The following is a 13,081-nucleotide window of genomic DNA, read 5'->3' as shown; positions in this document are numbered from 1 at the left end:
TTATTTTGAAAGAAATCAGGACTGCGTGGCACGCCGACTTTGATAGGATGTCCTTTATTTGACTGATAATGGCACTTGGAAATGACATGCTATTACGAATTTTCAGCTGATTAGACTTGTCAGGGTATTAAATCGGCGTCATCAGTCGCTATAAGCCCCATAGATGTGGGTTAATATGGGCCTTCTACACCCACTAGTAGGTTGTGTCATCTTTTGACATGGTAGATCACCGAAAGACGGTATAAAAGAACACGGCAGCGACCTCTAGCGACCGTAATAATTATGACAGAAGCAGAAGTCAGGCGCCGTATGTGGATGTCGGGGACGATGGATGGGACATAAAACACAGGAGAATGAAGTTTGCATCCTGTGTGAAACCAACAACGTGTAGTTGTCTTTGTGTTTGTAGTTCTTTTAACCCAAAATATTATGTTTTTCCCTAAACTTAACTGAGTGTTTTTTTTGTTACCTAAACTCAAAGAAGTTGTAGTTTTGTTGCCTAAACCTAAAGAAGCCTTTTTGTTTGTGTTCGAAAGTGACATTTCATTCAGTTTTACAACATGTTAACGTAGTAGGCCTAGTAGGCCCCTATTGATCCACATCTATGGTGCATATAGTGACTGATAACACTTATTTAATGGCTTTAATGAATCAGGTGGAATTTTAGATTTCCTTCTCCCATTATCAGTTTGGTCATGTTTTACTTTGTTTAGCTTATTTCAATTCCAATTAATTCAAGAGTATGTAAGTACATTATGCATTGAAACTCACAGGTATAACAGATGTGATGAGTTACTCAAAAAAAATTTGATGGTTGTGCTTCCTTTTGAATTTGTAGTGAAGTTAATTTTTCAAAATGTATTTAATTTAATGTTTTCTCCTCCTTTGTAAATGCAAAGTCTTTACCTAGTGAGATGCCATTTGTGTCTAAAATGTTCATGTTTTATTAGAATATATCCCATTTGACACAGCTCAGTGGCTGGACATAATAACATGGATGTTACAGATTTAGATGAATTATGGCTTTGGCTTGAACTCGCAAAAATTTCATCAAAACTTGCTGCATTTCATAAAATAGGTTTAAAGCCGGGGGTAGGCAGAATATTTTTTTCACATCGTTGGGCAAAAATTCCATAATAACCTTTCAGCACATTGTAATTTAAGTGTCGTGAGAGAAAACTAGACTTCTGCACCTCTTCATGGCTCTGTTTTCAGGCTTTAAAAAATCTAGTCTGTGATGGGAGACTTTGGCCAATCACAGGTCATTTCAGAGAGAGAGCGTTCCCATTGGCTGTTCATTCAAACTAGGCGGCGCTGATCAAATATGACTCAATATTCTGTTACTGTAATGCCTATTTCTCGCATAAAATGTTTTCAGAAACATCTTGTAGTGTAGTGTTTAGCTTCAATAACGTTTTTCAATCACATTTGCTCCAATCTTGCCTACTGCTGCTTTAATTATTAGGTTAATCGACGTAGGGGATTTCCTGATTGCTTCATATTTTTGTATGTCCAGCCACATGTAGCTTCATGTTTTTACTCTCATTGTGTCTGCATCGGACAACATTCACAAGCTCCCATTTATTTATTCTTTTTGGTGTCATTTTCCCTGTAATGATGCACATGAACCTTCACAACGCCTCTATCTTGTACTGCTCACATGTACGAACACTGATTTGAATGACAGCCATACCTGTAAAAGCAGATTAGTTTTATCTGGTTTTGTAGGGCTGCGGTGGAACACGGTCGCAACCGTGTTTTGCCGTTAATTACTTTGCAAAATTCTGGTCTCGGATGGAATTTTAGAATGTAAATACTCCTGTACATAGCGGTTAACGGACATTTAAAAATGCTTAGACTACTTTTTTTCCCTGAAGCTGATATTTTTATTTTATATAATATTTCTGAGTTGTCATTTGGAAAAATCGCAGGAAGAGGAGAAAAACAAAAATGTTTGTACCTGTTTCAAGGACATTGTCTTTGGTTACATGTAAATAGTTGTATCTCAAAAAGAAAAAAAAAGTTGCTACTTTCAGTACACCCCCTTATGTGTTTTCTTCCTTAAAGAAATGCTTTCTTTCATTTCCAGACTTGTTTGGTTGAATGTTTTTGATGCATTCAGTGCTCAGGAGGTAACCGCTTTACCAAACACAAGTGATGTTTGGTTTCCTTTTGGTATTCATGCATGAGGCAGCCACTGAATGCTTAACTTTGTATTCTAGCTTGCCGCTGTGCCTGTAACCCTTCAAGGCTTAAAGTGAAAGGGTGTGTGTGTGTTGAGGGATGTCTCTGTACGTGCGTGTGTCTCGTGTGCGCAACCCCTGTTTCTTTCCCATCCCTGACAAACTGGCTGCGATGAAGTGAGAGTCCAAAGCGTGGTCGGTATACTTAACAGCACTCAGCGGTGACAGTTTGTGGACACGGCCCCTCAGCTTGACTGACTGCTGCATAATGGAAACAAAAGATTCTTGTTGCAGTTGCTCGCCGAGAGTCAAACTTACAAATAGCTCGGGGGAGCCTGGGGAATGTAGTGAAATATTATCTGGCAAAACTGATTTCACGCGGGCGACAGCTGTGTCAGCCGTGATACAATAAGCGGGGGGACAAATGCGGGCTTTAAATCCGAAACGTCAGGAATTGTGGGCTAACACGTTGGGTAAACAACGCAAGGAACAACGTGTAATTATGTCTTTTATGTCTCGCCGCTCCACATGTAAATACATGAGGTGGTATTGCTCATTTAAATTCCAAAGAACAGTTATGTAGATGACACCTCCGCCTTTCATCCGCCTCTATACATTATACATGGAGGCTCTTCAGTTGTAGGAAGTCAAAGGCGGAGAGTGCGCGTTCCCCCTGTGATGATCAGTGGCAAGGAGGTGGATAAGGGTAAACGCAGCGTTTCTTATAGGTTTACGATGTTGATAAAATGTCCTCCACGGAGGGAGGGAGTGATGAATGAGGAAGAAAAGGATGCAGAACATGGGATTTAACGTTTTCCACCTGCCAGTCAAAAGCCTCTCGGTGAAGCCGCACAGCATAAGGGAGAGAAACGACTGATGTTGCAGCCTCCCCAGCATTCATCCTTTCATCTCCCTCCGTCTTCCGACGCACTTTTCAGCTTTTGCCTCTCCCCTGTGTGCATGCTGTTTTACTTTTTCATAACCTGTTGTTTCTGTGGTGTTGTGTATTGCAAAATCTACTCTTCTTTTTAACTCCACGCGACTCCTTTTTGATGTTCTATCTCATGCTTGACTCGTTCGTGGATGGCTGGTTAGTCTACAGGTGTAAATATTGCTTTGTTAGTCCTTTTCATCTTCCTGCCGTTTCCTCTGAAGGCAGAACGATGCAAAGCCTCAGTGCCACTAGGTGGTGTGAGCACTCAGCCTCTGACCGCAGTGCCTGAACAGCTGAAGTGAAGTGCACACACCCACCTATATTTTTGTGTACCAGCGCACGCACACACACACAAACACAAGTGTCTTTTCATCAGTGGTGTTGCCTACTGATTTCCCCTCAAGCTGTAAGAACTCTGCTGTCTTTGGAGAGATAAACGCCCTCGCCTCGCTGATGCAGTCTCTCTCACACACACACACACACACACACACACACACACACACACACACTTGTGCAATCCCCGCAGAGTGGTGAAACATTTATGAAGAGGCTCAATAGTTACTTTACTGGACATCCTGGACACCCTTATTCAGTACATTTAAATCAAGCTGTCGCATGGCGGAAACATTTCGGCGCCTGTGTACTAACACATGAAACAGATGGGAACGTGGAGAAGGATTCATCTCTTAAATCTGCAGAGCTATGTGTGCTTTTGATGATAGTTATGTGGGTGAAGATTTAAAAAAAAAAAAAAAAAAAGATTACTTCAATCTGGCTTTTTACTTTCAGAAGTTTTATTTATAGCGCTGCATATTTAACAGATGTAATTCTTCAAGGATACCTCTTTTTAGAAGTTCAACTGGAGCATTTAGGGCATAGAGGAAAGCAGGCTTTTAAACAGTACTGGAAGAAATATTCAGATCCATAAAAAGTAGCAATACCACAATGTCAAAAACACTCCTTTACAAGTAAAAGTCCTGCATTCAAAATGTTACTTCAGAAAATGTACCAAAGTATTGTCAGCAAAATGTAGTCTGTCTCAATACAGACTTGCCCAGTCTGCCTGTTGCTGTAAAGCCACGTTCACGTCATGTCGGAATGATGGGAAAGGTTTCCATGGTAACGAATGGCGAGAATTCAACTCTCATGTCAACTCAGGACAGTTTTGTGTGTTAGTCATGTGAGAGTTAAAAAGTAGTGTGCATTAACAATTTAACTCTATCCAATACAATTTGGGTTTAATCACATCGGAGCCACTTCAGCTGACGTGAGGTTTCCATGTCCGTTTGTTTTTCAGGCACTTTAATATTACTAAGTTCCAAGTGGGATATCTGAGTTTTCAGAAAAATCTGAGTTTCCCAGTCATAACTATAACTTTGAAGTTGATTTGAATGCTATTTGCAATTTGGAAGCTGCTAATTATGATAACTCCGATATGGAATGAACACAGCATAAGCCCTGAGCCCATTGGTTCCTATACTGAGGATGTAAATGTTTAAAGGGACTGTTTGTAACTTCTTACACGTATAAATCAATCTGGGTCGGTGTCCCATGTGCGCTCGCGTGTGGCTACGCTGTTCAGACGAGACTCCAACACACGGAAGCACCAAAACCGCAAAGTTATATCTAGCGAAGCCCGTCTTGCAAAACAGTGTTGGCCGCAGTTTGTGCAGAAATAACTGCTGCAGCTCCTCCAGACCAACAGAGGTTTCCCGTGTCTTGTGAAGTGACGGGGCTCCGCAGCCAGTAACGTTATCGTCTCCGACCAAAACTCTGGTGTCTTCCCTGTTCCCTCCGGCCGCGGTCGGGAGGCTGAGGCGGGAAAAGCCAACACTAGGATCAGCATTGATTCATGGAGAGACCTTCGTCTGGTCAGCTAACATTACTGCCAAGCAGCTGAAATATAGAGTGATATTGTGGTTTTAGCTGACGTGTGTCGCCTCACTGTTTTGAGCGATGCTCGTTCATGTCTATGTAGAGTGAGCACAAGCGCGAACCTGACGCTGACTTTCATTGACTTAACGGCCACAGGTGTCGCTGTTAACAAGCATTTCTGATTCTTACAAATTCTTTAAAAACTTCTTGTAAATCTTTTTTTCTTTTCTTTTTTTAAAGGCTAATTTCCTAAACAACCTGGGCACTGTAGGTTTTTGCAAATGTTATTCAAACAGGATTAAATAGTGCAATTGTTGGGGACTATTTTATGTTACAGGTTTGGTGCACTAGTGAGCATTTACGGCAGCAGGAGGGTGTATATGTGGGATTGTCTCAAATAAACTACAGTGCCCATGTTCAATGTAATGAAGGGACATGCAACAGTGGGTTTTTAATGGTTTTGACAACAATAAAGGTCTATGGCACAGAGAAATGTAACTTTAAAATACAATACTTGTTAGAAGGATCAGTTCATGGTTGGTTGTGCTCTTTTCATGGAATTTATTTATATACTGTATATATGTATTTTTTGAATAAGAAAAATATGGAAAATCACACATATATAATTTATAATGGCTATGAAATGGAGTAAAACAAGTTCAATGTTTACCTTCTGCAATGTACTGTAGTCAAGTATGTATAAGTATAAAGTATCTCTGATCTTTACTTAACAGTGTTTGAATAATTGTACTTGGTTGCTTTACACCACTGCTGTTAAAACCGAGAACAACTCCTTTCCCTCTAACTCCTGCTCTTCAATTTGTACGTCAAGACGGATTAAGTCAGAGGGTAAACTGAGGCTGAACTGAGCGCATTATCTTGAAACTGCAGGAGAACTTAGAGCCAAGCCTGAGCATCACGCTGTCAACTGAATGAAGAACTTTGCACTTGACCACACTGCAGCGCGGTGATGGACCCGGCGCTCACTGATTTGTGTACAAGGCTTGGATTATTTCGCTTTTACCACAAAGGATTTATTCAAACAGTTTGTCCACTAGTGCTGCCCTATTCTGCTGCCACAGCACACTGTGCTCTGCAGCCCAAATGGATGTTTCCACTGGGGTCTTGTTTACGCACACACAAGTACACATTTGCAGGTTATATACACACAATCATTCAGGCATATGAAAAAACACACACAGGCCTGCAAACACCTCGCAATAAAAGCAGCAAACAAAAGCACGACAACATGTGCGTTTCAGCGTCAAATGTGAAACCCTGCAAAATGCATTCGCACATCCTAACAAAACAAAGCTGGTACACATAGCTCACTGCTCATGCACGTGCAGGTAGCTCCTCTTGTTTAATCTCACCCCTTAAATCATTGAGTGGCAGGACGGAAAGACTCAGCAGCCCATCTGTATTCCTGGCTGTGCGTGACCTGCACTCTAACGGATGGGCTTTGTCCACGGGCGAGCCAGATGAGGAGCACAGCAGAGTGGTAGTACTACTACTACTACCCTACACTGCCTCTGCCTTTTGCTATTCTCCACCTCCAGGCTCAGTCTGCCTTCTTTCTGTCAGTGGAGGCTGGTGAGTGTTGTGTGGGGTCAGCAGGGTTGCTGTTTATGTGCGTGAGTTTATGTCTGTCCATCTGTGTTGTGCGTATGTTGTAGGGCTGGAAGCACTGTGTGTGTGTGTGTGTGTGTGTGTGGTCTTGTGTTTCTGTACTTGTGGGGTCCGAACACTGGAAGCCCACTCACGGTGTGGGGTCTGACAACTTTGTGGGGACCAAAATGCTATTTGCTATTTAAGGGGATTTTCATATTAGGTACAATTGGTTCGTACCGTGCCCAACTAGGATTGCCGACCCTCCCTCCCCCCTCTCCATTTTGCCGCCACTCAGCTTTCACATTAGTAAAGTTGTTCCGTACCCGAGTACACTTGTGTCATTATCCATGTGTATTTGTTTATGTTGAGATCAGCTGTTCTAGTGGCGGACCATCATAAAACACTGCATTCAAACTTCACAGAAACAAAATAAAACTCACCAAAACCGTCGTTGTTACTTTTTCCTTCAATCACCAACTCTGGTTTGGTCGAAACAAACCATTATTTCACAGAGTTTGATGTGAAAATATGCCGACTCTGCACTCTGTTTCCCCCGCTGTCTCTCTCTCTCTTTGCCCGCTGATCAGCTGAGTGGCTCTCGTTCTTCGGAGGCAGACCATTAAACTAGCTAAATAAAATAACTAACATCGCCCAACCCCAGTGCCTACTATTGTCTATATTTAAGAAACATCTCGCCTGCCTTCTTGCTTTATCAGACGATCAGATCGGCGCATGCTGCAAGCATATACAGATATCAGAGGAGAATGACGTTGTTGAAAAAAGCCTGCCCTTTCACAACTACTGGCTGACTGCTAACGTTACTCACGTTAAATAGCGGTCCACTTCCGTGTTTTGGTACAATTGGCTTTAACACCTGATGCAAACCGTACCCAAGTACACATGAACTGTACTTCAGATCACCTTTTCAAGTGGACTCGAGTATGGATCGATAAACCGTGCCGAGTACGGTATGGAGCGTTCACACTAATCAAACGAACTGGACTTTGGGGTCAAGTGGACTTGGATCTGGGGCCGGGTCTCCTGATGTGAAAGCACCCTAAATGAGTTCTAGAGACTCCCCTGATGTGCCTGGTGGCTCTCACAAAAAATCCCTACAAAGATAGAAAAAACAGTCTGTGTGTATGTATTTGAGGCAGAAATCATTGCAAGCTCCTTCACTTGAACCTGAGTGGAAGTTCTTGGGTCAACTGCAAATAGATTGTTTCATTTCAATGCATAAGCCTAGCACAAATCACTAACACACACATATATAGGCTACTGCATATTGATAAGAAAATTCCCAAAACATACCCAAACACCTTCAGAATACATAATCACAAATCAGACACTGAATATTATAATCTTATCTTTCCTTTACTTTTTTTTTTTTTTTTAACACTACTGAATGTGAGACTGGTTGCTGCTGTGTGAAAGCAGGCTAAATGTGTGGGTTGGGTTGTAAGAAGAACGTTATGAGGAGCTCAGGGACACTTGCTCATTCACAGCATCTGTGCCTGTGCGTTGGTCCTGAGATCATACACCGAGGGGGAGACGGAGAGAAATTGGTCCAACAGAGGGAATAAATTAATAGCAATTAACGCGACACATAGATTTCTCCTGCTGTGCACATTAACTGTTCCATGCTGCAAAATTGGAGCCAACCAAGCGATGCATGCAGAATGTTTGCTTGTACTTATTACTTTTTATTACTTACTTATTATTTTGGCATTTTGCCTAGTTATTTGAAGGGCGATCGTGGAGACTTAGAAAGAGGTTGATGACATGCAAACAAAGATTCCTGGCCTTTCAGATTTGAATCAGGCAGTTTTAGTGTATCTTATCTTAGATATCATTATCTTCGTTGTATTTTGGATCCATAGCCCTCCATTGTGCCCGCCTATACTATAGACTGTAGGCTATATAAAGTCTATGGCCTGTACTTATAATTCATCCTTCCATGTTTAACTGCTGAAACACATTTATTTTCACAGTAGATAGTGGATAATGGGGTAAAGCACAGTTCCAGGTTCTCTTCAGTGGAAGTTTATTTCTGTCTACTGGGGCTATCGGTTTTTTAAAGGGGTACTCCAGTGATATAGTATTGCACTTTTATAAAGTTGAGGGACTCACAGGAGACATGTTTTTAAAAAGAGTGGTAAAAATCAATGCAGCAGAAGCCGAGATATCCTGACCTTTAGTTGATCCCTTGCAGTGTTTCCCACAAATCTACTACTTTGGCGGGCCCCAAAGTATATTTGGTGACCCATTTTAATCCTTTTTTTTTTTCATCTGTCCAAGACAACGACTACTATCTATCCGCAGTCAATTAACTAGTAGGGCCTATTTGTGCAGGGGTTCTCAACCTTTTGTAACATAAGGCCCACTTCTGATTGTTCAAAAAATTCTGAGGACCACCGCCCCAAATAAATAATAAAAAAAACATAACATGACAAAAAAAGGATTAAAAAAAGAGAAACTAGGCTGTAACATTACTATTTATGCATATGCAGAATAATTGCATTTGCTGAAAATGGCAGTAACACACTAAGAGTTATATGTTTCTGTACTACATTTATTGCAAGCAAGAGACACCTTATTACAGCTAGGTTAGACAAAAAGGAGTCTAGGATGTTCAGTATTGAATACAAATCTGAGAATAGGCCCTATGGATTGAATACTGAATAAAATGCTGAGAACTAATTACTTTATATAAAACAGAACAATGACCACATAGGTCATAAGAACACAATAAACACATTAAAAACAATCCTGTCAGGGGCGCCAGTCGGATGTCTGCCTAATCATTTATCTGTTGGGCATTGCGGAGCCACATTTTTACTCCACTTTTGATTCCATGGCCTGGCTGTTGCTAGTCACAGCATCTAAGTGAGAAAGAAAACAACAATTGAAATGTAAAAGATAAAACAAAGGTTGTACATGTGCACAGTATAGTAACACAAATAACAAAATAGATTATTGAAACAAAATTATTATTCTTCCTAGTATGTTGTTGCCACTGTTGCTATTGTCAGTCGTACACGCTTGACCTCCTGTTCTACAATTTTTTTTTTTTTACTCTTTTACGCCTACATTTTCAGCATTTTTTAAGTGTAATTCTTGCTGCTCATTCTGCTTTCTACTCTCTGCTTTTCCCCACAAGACACACAAATAGACCGTGATTTCTATAACTAATCACTGACACATTTTTGATAAATGCACAAGTATAAATTCAAGAGATGTCATGTGATTGAATTCAGATGTAGTAAAACATATCTAATTAAAAAAAAAACAGAAACAAAAAACAGCTTCAGGGTGAAAAGGACACAATCCAAAAGTAGGCATCAGTTAGGATGTTTAGTGTGACATCACATCAACAAAAAATGAATTTACTTGTTATCAAACTACTTCATAATTTATTATATGACTCTGTTAGAACTTCTCACACTTTAACCTCACTGAATGTGTTCCATTAACACACTCTCAAAAAAATATAATTATCACTCAATTTCCTACGAATGACGCTTTAAATGTTAAAGTTTGGAAAGTCACTAGCTTACCATCACACACACTCACCCCAACTGAAATAAAAACAGTAATATGCTTGAGATTTCTGTTCTGGAAGTGCATTAGTGCATATTTAATAAGATAATGCCTCATTTTCATTTTTAAACATAACATTTTAGAAAACTTGTAATACAAAAAAAAGAATTGCCCTAAAGGTATAATATGTAACATTTTCACATTAAAATGTCTAAAAATGACTCCACCTATGTTATAAATATTTTTTAGTAGTGTACTTACATTATTTCAAATGTTTCCAACAATGTTCAAACCCAGAGAAATCCTCAATTTCATTTTTGGTAACGGGCTGTTTCATTTTGAGGCGTGTCAATGACGACATATCCATGTTGCCTCCTCTAGTTCATAACTGTCTGCAAACAGTTCCTCTTGTGTAAATGTCTTTTGTTTTCTACCATGACACTACATACTGTAACAGACTGGGTGACTTGTTTATATGAGTCAGTGTTCACAGATGATAGTTCAGTTAGAGAGCTAACCCACAGATAAAAATCTGTTAGGTGCAGCTATACTGCAATTTCCAGGGTGCCAGTCAACATGTCAGTTATATGCTGTGAAGCCTGTCAGTCATTTCAGCTACCTAGGAGATTTATTTTTGTTAGATAGCGTAGGCCAACCTGTGATTGGCAGAGATAAATGGAGGTATATATATACTGTATATGCAATGAGCCTGTGTACTGTTAACTAATGGAGTGTTGATTGTCAGCAAAACCAGGTCTTGTCGTTCGCCTTCTTACTGAGGATATGCTACAATATAAAAAAACAATTTTATGTTGAAAAAATATATATATTGAAAGAAAAATCTGTTTGCAGTACCCACATTTCTTTTTTTTTCGTAATCATTTTTTGAAAGTTACATCAGGTGTACTGAAACATACAAATAAAGCACAAATGTGAATGATTATCACTCCATATTTTGGTATTTTCACCCCAAAGGACCACCCAACCCTCACCCATTGTCGATGCAAAAAGGATAAAGAACAAAAAACAAAGTTACATAGTAAAAAAAGAAGAAAAAAAGACAAAAATGAATAATAATAAAGTTCACATCGACAGTAATAATAATTATAGAATAAATCCCAAAGCCCAGATAAAATAAGCTGATAAACTTGACATTAAATACTCAATGCTTCAAACCAGATGCAGTCATTTCATTTTCATTTTTATGCATTTCATTTCAAGTACCAAGCTCAGTGACATTAAGTACAAAGCACCATGAATAGACAAATGAACTGTTAGTGGTCATTTCTGTTTACATGATTCAAACTGTATGATGATATACATTTTAGCTGATGGAGAAAAATACATCTCATATGTCATAAGTCTATTAGTCTGCACAAATACACTAGGTCCAATTAATATATATACTAAAAAAAGATACAAGTGGTCTCAATCATACAGAAGTGGCCACATATCACTAGATTACTTTCTTTACCTATTTTTCTGCACAATTTCCCCTCTCTTTGTTTGTCTGTCTGTCTGTCTGTCTCTCCCCCACTTCCCCCTGTCACGGCTTTTCCTCTCTCTTATATATTTCTTTCTCACTTGGCCTGGCTGCTTTTTTGTTGCTGGAGATCTAAGTGATTAACTGCCAGTGTGAAGCATTTGAGGGCATGCCAGTCCAACTAGCAGAGACCCCTGTGGCTTTTTCAGAAAAGCAAACCAAAACATCAGCAGCCTATAAACGGAGTTCGAAGACCTCCTTTTTTCCGATCTAATGGTCCCTGTGATACCTCCCCGGAGGCTGGCGTTCAGCTAGGCAAAACTTTCAATGCAGCACTGAGAGATGTCAAGGCGAAAAGGGCTTTTACTGATGCTGCATTTGATGGCAACGTTTTGATTGCGTTACACAATAGCAGTGGCAACATCTCCCAGATACCTTACACCAGATATTTCACTGACACAGAGAGGAAGCCAGCTCACTAAAGGTGCACAGAACAGCAAATAGCTGTGTCAGACAATGCTGCTCCAATTGGCAGATTTGTTTTTTTTATTCTTTTGTGTGTGTAGGAAGTAAATCAGAACTGAAAGACTCAGTATTTGCATTATCTTGCATAATTGAATCTCTGAGTAATTTGGAAGGAATTAATATTAATCCTTTCCTGTGGCAGGGTGCCCTGAACGGCTGTAGCGCCTGGGGGAGAACAGAGAGACACTGGGAAGAACATGCCAAGATCCTCTTCAAGTAAAACATTCAGCATCTCGGGGAAGGTGTCTAAACGGTGCTTTGCAGGGTTTGACTTAAAAGCTCTCAACAGTCTAGGCTCTATGGGGGGTGTGAGCTTCACTCCATCCTCCAAATCTGGAGCAATGTTAGTTTATCCGTCCGACTGTTTTACAACAGCAGCAGTAAGTGTAAGTTGCCACATGACAGGGAAACTCGTATACCTAGGCTGTGAAATGTAGGCTACAGATTTTGTTTTGTTAGCCAATTTTGTGAACACTGCACTCCTGGGACTATACTATAGCACTTTGCTCTGTAGTCTGCAGAGGGAATTAGATTTCCCAGAGGATTTGCTGAATCGTTTCAATGTAAAATGTGTAAAGGAAATGAGAGGGAGCCATTATCACAAGCCTGGGGACTCCCACTTAAAGACGTTTTTTTGATATTCACTCTCTATTAAGATCAGCTGATAAAGCTTTAAGGTAACACTTTAACGCTGCAATTTATCTTTTTTTTTTTTAAATAGTGGTCAGAAACTCCATAATGTGCCTTTTAATACTTGAAATAGTGCCATTTCCCCATACAGTTCTCTTTTCTCATAAACATTACATTATTCTTGTAACATTATGTAATATATTTCTAGAAATTATCATTTTAACCTCATAACATTGAGATCACAGGAAAAAAAGAGACTTCTTCTTATTGCTTCCAAATTTACAGTCAATGACAAAGTAA

The sequence above is a fragment of the Sebastes umbrosus genome, chromosome 10 (assembly GCF_015220745.1).
Source record: "Sebastes umbrosus isolate fSebUmb1 chromosome 10, fSebUmb1.pri, whole genome shotgun sequence".
In the NCBI taxonomy this organism is placed as follows: domain Eukaryota; kingdom Metazoa; phylum Chordata; class Actinopteri; order Perciformes; family Sebastidae; genus Sebastes; species Sebastes umbrosus.
Note: the sequence above shows the minus strand (reverse complement) of the source record.